The sequence below is a fragment of the Meleagris gallopavo genome, chromosome 1 (genome assembly GCF_000146605.3).
Source record: "Meleagris gallopavo isolate NT-WF06-2002-E0010 breed Aviagen turkey brand Nicholas breeding stock chromosome 1, Turkey_5.1, whole genome shotgun sequence".
Taxonomy (NCBI): Eukaryota; Metazoa; Chordata; class Aves; order Galliformes; family Phasianidae; genus Meleagris; species Meleagris gallopavo.
The window spans coordinates 25,395,995-25,412,462 of NC_015011.2; the positions used below are offsets into that span (position 1 = coordinate 25,395,995).

General features: G+C 37.9%; 1 protein-coding gene and 1 long non-coding RNA gene across 2 annotated transcripts in view; one reads left to right on the top strand and one right to left on the bottom strand.

The window, feature by feature from the left end:
* Window positions 1-16,468, bottom strand: part of FOXP2 (forkhead box P2) — a 338,892-nt gene that overhangs the window by 200,772 nt on the left and 121,652 nt on the right. The gene's annotated exons all lie outside the window — the stretch shown is intronic.
* Window positions 398-1,405, top strand: LOC109365798. Its single transcript, XR_002111519.2, has 2 exons — window positions 398-550; window positions 1,131-1,405. It is a non-coding gene; the product is annotated as an uncharacterized LOC109365798 (long non-coding RNA).

Sequence of the window (16,468 nt, forward strand, 5' to 3'; positions counted from 1 at the left end):
AGGAGTTTAAATTCGAGTTCGGTGCTCCGTGCAGTCTGTTTGGTGGCTCCCTCCCTTTTGAAAAGATTTTCCGATCTACTTTCTTCATATTTCTATTTTTCCCCAACTGTCCACGCTGTTACCTTTCAGTAAAGAAACTGTGCGTAATGTATACAATGATTCGAATGACTTTATGTACTCCAGAGGAAATAAATGATAGTTTCCATTATCACATCAGTCAAATCACATTTTCGCACAAATCTGTTTACATTCACCGCAATGATAACATAATATGCTCTTCAGCAACACTGCCTCACCAACCTGCGAGGCAGCGTAACAACAATTGACATCACATTTAAAAGCCTGCTTTTACCCACAAAAGTTTGTTAAAAAAAACTTGATGTCTCTGACATTCAAAAATAACGTTATAAATATGCAAATTAATTTTTTTAAGTAAAATATTTGCATCTCCTTTCCTCCTCCAGGCTTTTGAACTTCTGAGGTCAACAAGGACAAACAATACCACTAGTGTCTCTTTGCAAAAAGCTGGGTTTGCTGTCTGCAAGCAATGGTATCATTTCCATAGCAACCCCCTAACTATTAATTTTCAATTAAAGCAGACACAAAGCGGACAGCCTGAGGCTGGCAGACAGTGTCAAGAGCCCATCTCTGTAGGCAACAGTTTCACACAGCTATCAAGCGATAGGTGCCTCTGCCACAAAGCTCTAGCAGAGGGACTTCAAGTTTGGCTGGTTAAAATGACATTAACCTTGAGTTCAGCCCTAAATATTTCCTACCAAGCGTTGATAAAGACAACAAAATACTGACCAAAACCCAAGTCGGAAATAAACTAACAAACGACCATTTCAACTGCATGTACACTACAGCAAAAATGGAACCACAGAAGCGCAGTAATTGGAGGCTGTGCTTCTCGAGGGCCGGGATACCACTGTGTTTGCCAAAGGCTTTTAATCCTCCGAATTCTCATCATCATCGTCATCAGCCCCTAAAACACACTCCGCACTCTTAAATAAAACAGTCCATACACCTACTCTGTTACGCAGATTAGAATTAATTCGAAGGCAGAAATTCCCCACAGATGTCACAACACTGAGCACTGTTCTGTAATTAAACAAATAATGTATTTTCAGGTGTGGAGGCATTACGTAATCTCTCTCCGCCTTTCACCTGCCATCTTCTCACCACAACACAACTGGCGATGCCGTCCAGTGCAAGTTTCCTGCTTGGAACACCAGCATTCGGAGCAGCTCTACGTTAATGATCCAGATGTACACCTGGAGCTTTTGGTATTCATCCCTATCTCTTCTTCACAAAATCCTTCCTGGCCCAACAGAAAACTAAGAAGACATTTCCCAGTCTCCTCTCCCAGCACCAAGGCTGTCATTAAATTGTTTGGTTTTGTTTGTTTGTTTGTTTTTCTTTAAATCTCCATCCCTCCCTAATTGGGGCAGGTGGGCCCCTGCATGCACATACAGACCTGTAAAACCACCGGTCCTGTGCAGTCACATAGGTAGTCTAGACCTACAGCTGCTACTGAATGGGATTTTTCACTCCAGGGTGCAGAGAAAAACCCGCTGGCAGTGACAGGTATTATGTCACAGCCTGTTTTCTACCAAACAAAAGATGACAGGCAATGCAAACTGTTTTTCAGATGACAAGTTCCCATCAAATGCGTTGCTCTAATTCTGTACCCTTCCTGCCCTTTTGCCTCCAGAAACAATTATGCAAAAGAACATATAACAGGTCAGGATCCCCCCAAACTCGATATGATCACAGTTGTAATCCTCTGGACAACTGTCAGCTCTTGCAACAGTTGGATGCTATCTAGTACTGCATGATCTTTAAGCAAACCTCACACTGAAAAGCTGACGAACTGATTTAATAACAGTCCTGAGCACCAGAAGGAACTAAAGGGAAGAGATGCGAACAGAACGCATCATCAAGTCACAAATTCCAAGATGTGTGGACAGTATTTAGGAAATCCCCATATTGATTTAAATACTGAAAACTAGAAGTCATAGGCTTAACCTTGCAGAAACTTTACACTCACGAGAGTACAGACTTCTTCAGTAAGAGTTGTTGGCAGGAGCACAGTCATGGGTTTACAGAACAGCTACCAGGTGTAAATTGTACAACTTCACATGATACAATATATTGGATCACAGAATACACATTATCATATTTAATCATAAAAAAAAATAATCTGAAGTATAATTTTGTCACTTATTCCCTAACATACAAATGCTACTGCCTATGTTTACACTACCAGGGTCAGACAGTTAGGTATCAGAATTGCACTGTTCCTGTTCAAGCTGTATGGTAATAAAGGATATGTAACAAGGATAATCAAATTAAAGAAGAAGGAGTGAACAACTTTCAAGCAGGCCCTCCAAATTTCTACTGTTCGAAGTAAAGCTTGTTTAGCAAGCTTTCTTTCCCCAGTGTACTCAGTTAACAGCAATTAGCATTGGCAGCAATTGCACGTGTGTATAGAGAAGAGGCAGGACCAATTGCCTGGTCCCTGGAAGCTACGTATCAATTCTCAGTTTTCCAACACCACTGCCTTTTGTTTGCTGCATGCAGACAAGAGCTGAGCATGACAGCCACAGGTGCTAGCTAGAGGTGGAGTTTTGCCATTCTTAGGACATTGTGACTGGCAGCCCAAAACTTACTGAGCGAACGAAGCTCACTCTGCAACACAGATGGATTTCCCGCTGCTGCCATCCCACTGGGGTAATTCAGGAGCATACTGCAAAAATGTGTGGTGATTCAGCCCCATGCCTGCGATATCTTTGAGGACAATGCCATGAGGCGGCCCCAGGCCCGCAGCAGTGTGTGAGGCCTGGCACACGTACACACAGCTCGGGGCTGGGCTGCCTCAGCCACCACATCTGCAATTTATGCAGCTTGGCCTGCAGCTCCTTTGCACTCGAGGTGACCACAAGAGACAAAGTACAGTAATTATTTTTCATTCATTTTCCGTTCAAAGTGCCCTAAATATTGAGAGGATTGGACCACAGATCAGCAGCGAGAGGTCTTAGAGTGCGATGACAGTGGTGTGAGTTGTGTCCCTTTCAGCATGGTGCTGGAACACGTGAGGGCAAGCAAGGGCACAAGACTCATCTTGAAGGATTGTCCTGGGTCAGTCTGGCTGGAGTGGATCCAGAGGTGAACAGTCCTGTCTTGCTGCGCTTCCTGGAGAGAATAAACTTCAGGAGAAAGCCTGGCTCCAAATGGAAACAAAGAAAGACGTAAGGGGACCACAGGCACCAGCAGGGGACAGGGCTAAGCCAAGCAGCCGGTACACATCACACATGAAACTCACGTGCACAGGTTGTACTCAAACTGTCTTTCACTTTATGAATGACAAAAATAAAGTCTATGATTCCCTGTGATGGTTATGGTTGATTCCACTCAAAACCCAAACACCTCAATTGTTAATGTTATGTCAATTCTTACTGTTTTTTCTCTGTCAGAAGATTAACAAACTGTATTACCAACATCTTTGTGGAAACTTATATGACTTTAACACTTACTCTACATCACTTTATTGCTGCTGAAAAAAAAGCCAGTAAAAATGGTTAACTGCCTGACCATTCTAAAATTACCTGCTGCAGATAGAAAGCTTGTTACCTATGTATGAGGGCTGGTTGCTCCGAAAGTAATGTCTCCTATTTTATTATGTTGGTCCACGACATCAGAAGTGGATGTTGGTGGCAGGCAGTAGAGATTGAACCTTCCCACAAACATTCCATTTCATTTTGTTGCCACGCAACAGATGGCAGCAGAGGGGCAGTCTGACAAAATGAGGTCTGACATGGAAGTGCATTTGAAGTAGAGGCGTGTTACTGAATTCCCCCATGAGGAAAAAATGGCACTCATTGACATTCATCAATGCTTGCTGAACATATGGAGACCAAAGAGTGGAGGTGAGTACAGTGAAGTGGTGCATTTCAGCAGTGTCGACAGTGACAGTGGTCACCTCCGCTGGTGCAGATTTGAAGAGCACAGCATACAGGCTCTCGTTCATTGTTGATGAAAACGACTGTTAAAAAATATTGTTTTTTAGTTGGGAATTTGCTTTATCAAATAGTGTTACTGTACTCTTTGTATCAGCTGTAGGTTCCATGGAAATAAATAGGAGGCATTACTTTTGGAGTGACCTATATTCAAGATAGTTCACATTTTGTTTCAAATAGAAAAATGCCATGACAGTGCAACATACAAGCAGTCAGGACCCAACAGGTTAATAACAGATTTCACTTATAGCATGTGACCAGGGATACAATATTAAAAACAGTAAAGTGGACAGATATATTCCTTAAAGCTCTGTTTGCAATAAATTAAAAATAAAAATAAAATTAAAAAAAAAAAGTCCCGATCCTGGTTATTCTTGAAACTTGGAGAGGTTTTGATGATAAAACAAACTAAAATAGATTTGAGGGTGGGGATCTACATCTCTACTTTACTTCTTTTTTCTCCCAATGCTAGAGACCAGTGTGTGATTACCACCAGGAACCTACGATGTCTGTGGAACTAGAGATGCTACTGGAAAGAAAACTGAGTTTCATTTCCATATTTAAAATTCACTTGGGTAGATGATCCATTGCTCTTGCTCACAAATATTTATCACCAATATTTTGTTCATCAAAAGTCATGTTAATATAGCCACATCATTTTCAAGTAGGAAACTTACAATAAGCACTTGAGACTCAAGGTTTATTTTAGCAAATTAAAGAAGATCTGAATAATACAAGCCATTTAGAAAGATATTACTCAATGGCAACCAAATAGCCTACACTTTTCAGAGCTGAAAAGAGAACTTAAAAATTCTCAGTCATATACACAAGATGTAAAAGAATCCTGAAGGATAGGTGAAACCCTGCCCCTGAAAGCACAGTTTAGATTATCACTGACAAGTCAGTTTTTCAAATATTAACTCACATACCATCTGCCTTACTGAGTCTGGTTAACCTTACCATTTCAACAGAAAGACTGAGAAATGAACAGATTTCTTTCGCCTCTGTTAGATCGTTGCAACTAGTGATCAGCTATGAAAGCTAATCTTAACTTCAGGTTGTTGTAAGAGCATGCCAGAGCTCACTGCAAGGAAGAGTAAATTATTGAGAAAACCTATTTTCACCAAAAAAACCCTAACACCACCACTAAAACAATTCCTCTATCCTGAATTATTAAAAGATTCTCAAAATTGAACAAAATAGCAGATACTTCTTGCCTTCACAGCAGCCAACTTGGGCAGGAAAGGCAGTGCCAACTCAAAGACTCTGGTTATATACACACTCCTGTCTTCTGAAAAGCCAGAACATCTGACAGGACAGGAAAATAAGAGTTATTTCTCATTTTTGGTAGCCACAGAAGGATGGGAAGATTAATGTGCTTCACAGCTGCTAGGTAGAAGCCAACCAAAGATGGGGAATCCCAAGAGTGGCAACAGGGACATTGACTGCTTCAACCCCAGCCCTTACCTTGCTTGCCAAGGGCATGCCTAAGGGGTGCACTGTGTCCTTCTCAACACTCCCATCATTTTAATGTTGGTCAGACTTGCACAGTTGTTTTTTTGGGTTGTTTTTTTTTTTTCATGTATCCTTCCCCGATGATTTAGTAGCAGTATTACTAGTTCCTTCCAGTGGTAGTTACGTACTTCTCTTCCCTCATGATGTTCATGACGAAACGTATTCACTGTCACCAAATCAAAACAAATATTTTTTTGAAGATCTCACTCAACCAAAAGTTTTGTCAACTGCTCACATCCAAACTATCTTGGTTCCCTCTCCTTCACCAAGACTTGCAGCAGCCTCCTTTGCTTGTCTATTCCTGACTTCATTTGTCCCAGCTGCATGTTCCTGGTCAAAGTTTCAGTTCACAGATTTTGATTTGTTCTTTCTGCATTTTTTTTGGCTCTGACCTGGAAGCCCAGGGACTAGCAAAGCAATTTTCCATCCTGAATGAGGACTGAAAAGGAAGACTTGGAGACATGGATGTTTCAGCTCTAGAGATTTCAAACAGTTCCACCTACCAAATCCCAGAACTCCTCACTCTTCCCTGTCACTTCTCAGATTCATTTACTTGCACATGTATCTTCAAAATAGCTAGGTTCCAAATGTAAAAGCCTTTTAGACTGAAGAAGAAATTTCTGATATATTTAAATAACAAGCCCACTCTAATGCCTGTGTAAGAAAATTGCTATTTTAGTGAGGCCCACATAAACAATGGTTTGAGCTCCCTCTGCAGGCTCCACGTCTGTAATTAATGAAGAAATCTTTTTCCCACGGCCATGCAGTCATAAACGAATAATGATGATGTGCAGAAACAAAAATGTTTTGACAGGATTTGGCACGAGAGTAGTCGAAATTATCATTGATGTTGTTCCTTAAATGAGACATTTGGGGCAAATTCTGGCCTAGTATAAACAGGTGCACACCACTGCAGCAAAAAGAGTGCCAGACACTCCGCTTAGAAATGGGTTTCGTTAATTTTGTGTTAGTTGGATGGCAACTTGAATAAATAATGATAACTAACTGCAAGAGCTAGTATACCTGGAGAAAGCATTAGAATAAAAGAGCACTACCAAGACAGAATGGCAGAAAGAGATATTTAAAAGATTAACTTTAAACTTTAACTAGTAAAGCAGATTATGCTACTGCACCAGGCTTACACTGATTTAGTGGTACAGAGTATATGGAGTGTTGGAAGCATTAAACTTACAAACAGAGAATTCTATCCCAAGTATCACCAGATCTGCATACTTGGAAGCTAATTCAGTTCTACATTTCATTGGAGCCACTATTTAATGGGATTTTATATAGGATTAGGCAGAAGTGTGGATTTCCTTGACGTTTCGGGTCCAGTCATTAAAAAGAAACCTTTTTCAAGCTGATAGCCTTATTTTTTTCCTTTTAACATTAGAGGAAAAAAAAAAAACAGTGTTTACAGACAAAATGCAATGTTGGAAAAAGCTATGCAGATCACACAGTGATAAGAATGTAAATGAGAGAAAATGTATTCCATAAACAAAGCTACACAATAATGTTTAATTGAAATATGCAACTGTATTTAGTAGCTATCCAACCTAAGCTTCCATTGTATTTCAGTTCTGTTCTAGTTCTGGCTGCAGTCTCAGGTGTGAAGCCCACAAGAACAGTATGTAACAATGCAGCCTTTAATAGCCACAGACATCAAAAATACCAAACATACAAAAATAGCAGAAAACATGGCACTATCTGAAGATGCAGCGGCTATCTTTCACAGTGAACAAAAGTGAAAAAAGTAAGATTTTGACTAGACTGAACTTAGATGTTTCTTGTAGAAGACACTGTTTCACATTTCTCATTAATCACTTGTAATTGATATTCAGCCAACTGTTTATGTGTCATATTAGCCTCCTTTCCTATTCCTATTCTTACATCTTTGAGGCCTGTGCATGTTAACACTTTCAGATAATTGCCCTATTTCTGTACTGCAGCCTCTTAAGAGGTCTGACTGCATCACACTGTGGAGACATCTATAATTTCTGGCATGCAGAAGAGCTCTCCCTTCACTGAAGCGGCTACACTCTGCTCATCAGCCTCTACACAACTAGGACGATATTTCTCCAGCATGTTTTTTTTTTAATTTGTTGGCATGAGCTGTGTGAAAACCAGCTGACAGCCAGATACTACAGATGCTTTCCAGAAAACATGGCTTGGGCTAACACCATTTAAAATCTCTGTTATCAGCCCAGGCAACAGAATGGAGTGCACGGAACACATTCACGGATGGTACCAAACTGAGGTGATGGAGGGGATGTGGAAGCTGCCTTTCAGAGGGAGCTCAATAGGCCAGAGGAGTGAGGTGAAGAATCTCATCCAGAAGCTCACCAATGTCAAATGTGAAGTATTGCAACCAGGCAGGAACTGCGCTATGCTAGATGTGAGATGTGAACAGGATACACAGCAGCTTTTCAGAACAGGATATACATCCCATATATTAGCCAAGAAAACTTGGTGCAGTAGAGTTACGCTGAAGCTTCATCAGTAAGTGCCATGCCTTCGTGGGTCTGCAATGTGAGATGCAGATCAAATTGTTCATAGCTCATGTGGGTATCATTGCCTAAGCTTCAGCAACACTGTTGAGGTAACTCCTCATTCTTACACTGTGTCTGTTGCGATGAACTGCAGCATCTGTTCCAAACAGCTTTAGATATGGTTTAAAAAAATTTTCCACATTTAATTTATAGTCAAATTACATGTGTATATTAAGTCTTTTGAATCATCATTTAAAACATCTTTCTGCCTGAAACTCATCATGTTTGTTTTGGCTAACTAAGGTTCAGGCTTAAATGGAATATATTACCTGTAGTAAATCATAGTAACAAATTGCGTAGCTTTACATTACAGTTACAAATTCATGAACCATTAGTTACCGACCCGGTGATCTGATAACCTGCTTATAATAGCACCCACATTTGGTAAAGCATTTTTCATCAGCAAGTCAGTATCACTATCCCCATTTTTTAACATGAAAAAACTGAGGCATAAGATAAGGAACTGACTGGACCAAGGTCACGTAACAGGCTTGCAGCAGAGGCAGGAATAAAAACAGGGTGGCCTAAGACCTAGAGCAGTGTGCCTCACTGTCATTTCCTCACCCCAATGTATCTTTTGTCTAGGTTCCAGCAATTCAATTTACCCTCTCTTGTGTATATTAACTGTTTTGAGGGAAAAATATTCTAATTTTCTGGTTCTGTGACTGTTGCATCCACTGTGGTCTTTATGGGTACTCAAGAAAGCACTGTTGATAGCTAAAATATAAAATAAAGGATATGGCATATGAGATTAGATATAGACTTTCTAAGATTAATTTAATGGTGACAGAATCATGACTTCCTTATCCCTACACAGACAGTTACTGTGTGCTGAAAGCTTTTCTTACTCTTTTAGCACTGTTAGTGGTGACAACTCTAACCAATTAGTATCTTCTTTGGACTTCACTAAAATGCTGTGAGGAAATACTCGGGATAATTCATTAAATAAGAGCAGACATGTCAAAGGGATCTAGGATTCACCGAGTTCCGTACCTTACCATATTGTTATTTATAGTCCTTCTAACCATACTCATTTATTTGGGGGTTTGTCTTCACAAAATACTTAGCCAAAAGCTATAACAAATCGCTAGGGTTTTTTTGTTTTGTTTTGTTTTGTTTTTTTCCTCATTTTGCTCAACAGATCTGTAATTCTATCAAGAAAATAATTACATTTATTTGACAGAAAAGATGACAAATTCTTCAAACACGGAAGCCACTTAGAATCTAGAGCATCTCACTTGGAAGTCTAGAGGCATGACTACCCTCTGCAGTTAAATATAACACAAGCCATCAGCATTCAAGCTAGCTGTGGAACGGAACTCAGAAACTCAGCAGGGCTTTTCAGCATTAATACCAAAATGAGCGTCTCTGCACAGACATGCAGCTGTGCTATGGAGAAGTACTTGTGTGGATCAGTACTAGCTCAGGTAGAATGAGCATGTACTACATCACCTTCCATTGTACAACACAAACACATTGAAAGCAACTTGAAAGACAGCCTTGGTTCCCACAGACAAGTTGCAAAACAGCAATTAAGTGCTTGAAATACCAGGTGGCACTGAAGCCTCTAAGTCTATGAAAGTATTCCAAAGCTTTGCCTCCCTGGATGAAAAGACGTCACTTAAGTGCCAGAAGTTCTGCTACTGCATATACTGAGAGGCACCACTGTGATATCCCCACATGCTGAAGGCAGTTAGTGATTCACAAATTTGCACATAGGGCCCTTCAGAGCTCCAAAGCTTGCAGGGATTATGCCTAGCAGCCATGAGAACAGTGCACTGAGCACAAAGCACAGCAGCACAGGTACACTTCCTCAAAAGCACAATGAGGTGAGGAGTGAAAACAGGTGAAAAAGCTGCAAGCTCTACAGTAAATGCTCTGCGCTCCGGCAAAGTGGCAGCTACAGCATGGTAAACAAAATGTTACTGAACATCTAAGTCACTATATAGCTTCTGGTGGCTCATCCCCTCCTATGATCTGATTCAGCAAGGTACTCCAATTGTGTTCACAACTTTTACTTTCCAAGTATCCCACCAGCTTCACTAGGAAAAGCAAGTTCCCTGAAGTTTATCACAATGCTGAACTGAGGACCTATGAATGCCCTTACCTATAACTGATACATAAAACACTCCTTACTTAAAATTTTGGTATACTGGTGCGAAGGTTTCAGTGATTCATTTTTTTTTCATTAATTCATGAAGGATAGATGTATTGCATCTTGCAGATTGAAAAGCAGTTCTGCAACTTTGCAAACATTTTGCAATCAAAATTATCATTTTGACCAAGTTTGACTTCAAAATCAAGTTTGTTTTCTAAATATAAAAGAAAACATGAGAAACACGCTGCTCATCCCACCATAACGTTTAAAAAACTTCACTACAAATACATCCTATTTGTCTTGATTTTTCTGCTCTAATTCTTAATTCATTAGTTAAATATATATATCTAGGAGAGATTAGAAAAGATGCACTGAGGTTCTCTCCACACCTTAGGTGTTTCACCAGTGGTATATCCCTACCAGATCCCCAGTGAGATTGAAAAGGAACACCAAACACAATTTCATAGCTCATGGCTATCTCTTACCAACTGATAAAGACAGTACCAATTCTGCAATATAGAAGATGAGGCACAATAAAAAAATACTGCAATGTAAATGTAAAATGGTCTTGGTTTGATAACAGGGATTCTTTCTTTTTAACCTTTGATTAAATTTAGTAACAGCTCAAAGTTCAGGTTGACGTCGCTCCTTTGAATGTTCATCAGGCTTAGCTCTCCCTAGTTTCTCAACTCCTATGGGTCAAGTAATGATTCGTTCATGATCTCAACGTCACCATTTGCTGCTACTTCCAGGGATTCAGTGGATCCGTCTTCACTAAATCAAATACTGCCCAGAAACACTAGAATATGCTCACTAAAATTTTAAATTGTTAAAATTGTTCCTGAAATGCTTTTCACTCATGCCAACTAGCATTCTTCTAGAAAATATGCAGACACAGCTCAGAAGTGAGAACATTTCAGGAACCATTCCAAATAAACAGGTGGATCTCACCACAAATTGCTTTGGAAGCTCAGAGAATTCACAACATAAACATCAGCTGTTCTGTGTAGCAGGAATGATCCTGAAGATGTCTTATTTTACAGTCTAGAAACAGCTTCACAGTCCAGTTGCAGTGGGAGCCCAGTGAAACCACAGTTAATCCCAGTGATTGTTTTGTTGCTTCACACACACACACACACACACACACAAAAAAGACCCAAACCGAAAAAACAAAACAAACCCACTAGACATATACAGCTGCAAGCAAAGTAAGAACCATTCACACATATTTCCTTCCTTGAGATTCTCCAAGGTCCTTCAGCTGTCCTTGGGTTCTAAACTTTCTCAGTGCTCTCTACCTCCTCAGAAAGGTGGTCATGGGTATCTTACTTTTCTGCAAGTGATATCCCATTGATCTAAGTCACTCTCTTTTGGTAACATAGCAAAAACTATTTTTCTTAAGCCTAATCAGTTATCCTGCTTTTGTCACAGAACTTTACGTTAACCAATGACCAAGCAGTTGGTAGAACATGGACTTTGCCACATTTTGGAAGACCAAAGGAAGAGTCATACCCACAACACCCCCACCCAATTGTACAGAGATTGGATCTCTATCCTTCTTTTCTAATTCTGGCTAATCTGAGTTTCTTATATAGGAAGAGCAAGTTGAAGCTCTACCTGAACATCCCTGATCATAGTATATGTTGAAGAAACATTTTTGAGAAGTTTTTGAATCAAACCTACTTTATTTCAAAATTTATGATGGAAAGCATCATGAGCCTAGAAGTTTTCTGGTCTTCCACTCTGGTTTTTAAGGCGTGAGAGAAAAGATTATCCCTTCTGAGCTAAGCATTCACTGCAATGGATTTTTCACCTGTTTTTAACAGTAATTTATCTAATTGTTCTGAATTATGCTACAGTGCATAACGCTAAACTGCATTTCTGTCATGGCTGCATTACAATTTCAGATATTTTATTACACAATCTACGATGACGTTTTCCTTACTGTATTCATCCTCCTAGAACAATGCAAAAATGGCTACAACAAAGTAAATCTGATTTTCATATTATGCCTGCTTAGGATATAGAGACAATAACATTAATACAGTAATTACTAGTGCTTGCTCAGTCAATATGTTTTGATGTACTGAATTCTTTGTGTCACGGGGCTCAATTACTTAGATTTGGCAGTCAGATGAAATCATAAGACATAAAAAACAAACTAATCAAACATAAACATGATCCCAAATTTTTATTGACTGCACTTATCCACTGTTAGGGCCGGAATGCTATTCAGAGGAGAAAGGTAGAGACATTGCTGGAGAAGAATAGAAAAGAGATGTCTTTCTCACTTTGAGCTAAACCAGTAAAAGTCTGGTGAGAGAATGCTGTTTAAACCCTATTTTCTTTGCATGAGTGAATACATTTTAAAGGAATTACTGGCTTTGAGTGGTAATATAGATATTTACATGCAAAATTGTATTTGAGATATGATATTTAAGCATATGGAACATAGTAGCATCTTTGTTAATCAGGTACGAGATGCATAAAACACATACAAGAGAACCTGGACTGGTATTATGTCAACACCATAGTGGACATTTTGTTGTAAAAAATGGTTCCTAAATGTTACTAATATTTGATCAAACATTCCATTCTAAAAATTATGCACTGATTTCACTGACTGTTATATACTCACAAAATTCTTGTATTTCTGTAGCAATCCAGAAAGTTGCGTGTCACTATCACCTTGAAATAAATTGCCAGATTCAACAGCAAAAAACAGTTTAATTTAAGAGCAGAAGGGGCAGCCTTCCTGCAACTAGTCCTTTTTTTACCCATTATCTCAACAGATGCCTCAAGTGGAGGCTTAGCAGAAGGTGGCACAAACAGCTCCTTGTTGTAGCATCTCCTTCTTTTCCCCTGAAGATAATCAAGGACAAGGTGGCGCGAGATAATTAGCTACAAGTATCATTAGCTGCCTGAATCGTCTCCATGACTGATACGGAGCTCCTGCAGGCAGCCCTGGCTTACAGTTGGTGACTCCCAGGGAAGGTATTTCAACACAAGAAAGAAGCCCTACAAGAGGGAAGATGTGTATGCATATCAATGATTACTCTTGCCCTGCTGATAAGAGAACTCAGTATTTCCCTCTCCTTACTTCTGGGGTAAAGCAGCTCACCCTAGGAATAGCAGATTGCTGCTTTGACCTCTGTGTTTTGCTTTCGGGAGAATCATCAAATAGCACCGTTGTCTCAAAAAGCTTCCGTTTATTACCACTGGAGAAAATGTGTATATTTTAAAGTGGATAGGTAGGGAGCTCCTTGTATCGATGGAAGTAAATAATTTGACTTTATTTATGTATAATAGCATTTATAGATAAAGCACTACATTGAACATGGAAAAATCTGAATTTTGCCCACCTAGCTTATATAAATGGAATATTTTACTATATTTATGTCAGTGCCTGTTTTAAAACTGTAAAATATAAATATAGAGGCCAGCTCTTAATTCCCTTAGGTATTTCCAGAAAATGCTCTATACTCAAAGAACTCAAAACTCCTGAAAATTTCATATAAACTTGAAATCAAGAGCTTACAGTTAGACAAAGAAGTCTAAAAATTAATCTTAGTAATTCACTGCCTCCATTTACGTATCTTTAAAAGGAAAACTACAGAGCAGTTTATAGAGCAAATTCATTTTCTTGGATAAGAAGCACTACAAGTACTAGCTGTTCTTATTTACTACCATTTTACAAAGAAAATCTTTGCAAATAATAACTTTTTTGTTTGTTTGTTTGTTTTTGTTTTTATGCAGTTTCTCATTTCCAACTAGGGAAACACTGACAATATAACCAATTTTATATCTAAAAACAGTCAATTTCACCAGAGAAATTTCAGAATGCATGGAATTATGGTAGAACAGAATTTTACAGGTGTCCACGAAATATAACGACACCTTAATAATGACATCTTTTGTTTTGCACATCTAATTTCCATGCAGGTTACACATATAAGAATATGTAATTAATCTTGATGCGAAACCATGAAAGTTGCCAATACTTATCAGGATGTGAAAACCTAGAAACCACTGTTGTTACAATGAAGAATATGGCACACATAATTTCACTACATTTACTTTAATCCATTAATACTACTACATCTTACCAGTAGGCAGCACTGTTACATCTTTTTAGATGTTAGCAATGTTAATGACATACAGTGCCATCTGCAACTTTCTACATAATATCTGACCTTTACTTCCATTCAACCCTCATTATTTTTTCTTCACGCAGTGTTTCTATCTCCCAGATTTTATTTCATAAAAGAAAATAAGATGAAAATCAAAATCCTCGACTATTTTTTAAGCACATCAAAAATGGGAAATGGATATTGGAATGGTATATTGGATTGAATTAATCAATTACCATAACTGTCACTATTTAAAATGTGACAATATCTACATCAAATGATGAATTACCTTAGGCAAGTATTTCAGCAGGAGAAATGATCCATTTTAGTATTGATTAGATCATTTAGATCTTAAAGATATTAAAATAAGAAATTGATAGAATAAACAAATAATAGTCGATCTTGAAAACCCTTGTTTGAACGAACAGCACATGAGCCTTCAAGTATGACAGTCATATCTTAAATTGCACTGTTCTTCTCAAAGACTTAAAACTGTAAAATCCTGAACAAATGAGTATTGTAAGAAGAATAATCTGTCATTCTGACTTTTTTAAAGATAGCCAAGCCATTGGTTAAGCTATCTTTAGCTTATTTTACAAACATGTATAATGCCCTAAATAACTAACAATTTTCAGGTTTTACATTCCATAGAGTTTCTATCATCAACTAATTGGTCCTTGATCCTACACTCACTCAAAATGAAAATTCAATAGGGAGTTCAATAGGATTTTTGGATGTACAAGAAAGGAAGAATTTTGTGCTGAATATACTTGTACCCAGCTGCAAAGGTTATTGGTAGGGGTTAATAAGTATATTTGGAAAGCATAGATAATGAATACTTAAATTAGAATATGTATCTATTTTATATATGTATGTGTTATATAAGTATACACACATGCCCCCAGAGGCATATACATATATTTATACAAGTAAAAGTTTAAAAAATAAACAGTAGTCTCTTCACTGGTAAACAAGCTGTACTAGCTTACACATTTTCTCAGTGCTAGACACTATTTTTTTTTTTTTTTTACTTTCTGTCCTACTTTCAAACCAAAATTATAATTTTGTATTTCATAAAAAGGCACAGAATCATAAAATGGGCCAACATCAAAATATAACAAGGAAGCAAAGATAAATTAGAGGAATTCTTTGGTTCTTTCACTAACTAATCAGAGATATACAGAAAAGGACCTTTTAAGTTTAATGATACCTGCTCATTAAATGATGCTAAACACTAAAATACCACGAACAGCAGGGAATTTCAGTTTACATTAGAGAAAAAAATAAAAGGGTAAAAATGACTGAAGTTGGTCAGTTCAAGCTGATAGGGCACTTCAAATGAATAACAGAAGAATAAAAGAGACACTCTAGGTTAAATTAGGTTCTCCTATGCCTTTTCTTGAAAGTGCTTAACTTCACAAATTTTATTTGAATTAACTAACCTGCCAAAATCAAAGACTTGAATAGGGGTAAAGTTAAACAAGCAACTATACTTCACAGTAAGTTTACCCATTAAACAGCAGATAAAACCTCTGCATAAGAAAAGATGGGGGAAACAGTCTCAGAATGTGCATTTTTTTCCTTCTCTAGGCAGGGAAAATGTCATCTCTTTCATACTTTTAAAGTAAAGCTGTACTTCAGAATAAAATTATTCAGATACAGAATTTAATTCTTCTACTCATTTATTTGCAAGACTCCTGCTTTTCTGAGTTCAACTTAGTTTTCTTTCCCTCCACTTGAAATATGTAATACTCGAGTATTACAATTTCAGTGTGGCATTAAAGGCATTAAACAATCAATTATACTGCATTACTTGACTGATAACTTTTGCAAATACACTGTAAAATATTTAAAGGAGAATCACCATGGTTGGAAAAAAGAACAAAAAAATGAAAAAACAGTTAGTAAATTACAAGGCTGCTTCAAATCTTTCTCAAAAATACATTATATTCCCTATGTTAATTTTCTTTGAAGGTGATTAAGTTTATCATTAGAAAGAATAAAAAAGGAGAGTGTCATTCTTCGTTTTTTTTTAGTGCTAGCAGCTTTAGAACACTAATAAAAATATTTATTTCAAATATATTCAATCTTATTTGATCTGTTCATAGCACTTCCATATTTTTATGTCCTTCAATTTAAACAAAACAAACACATACA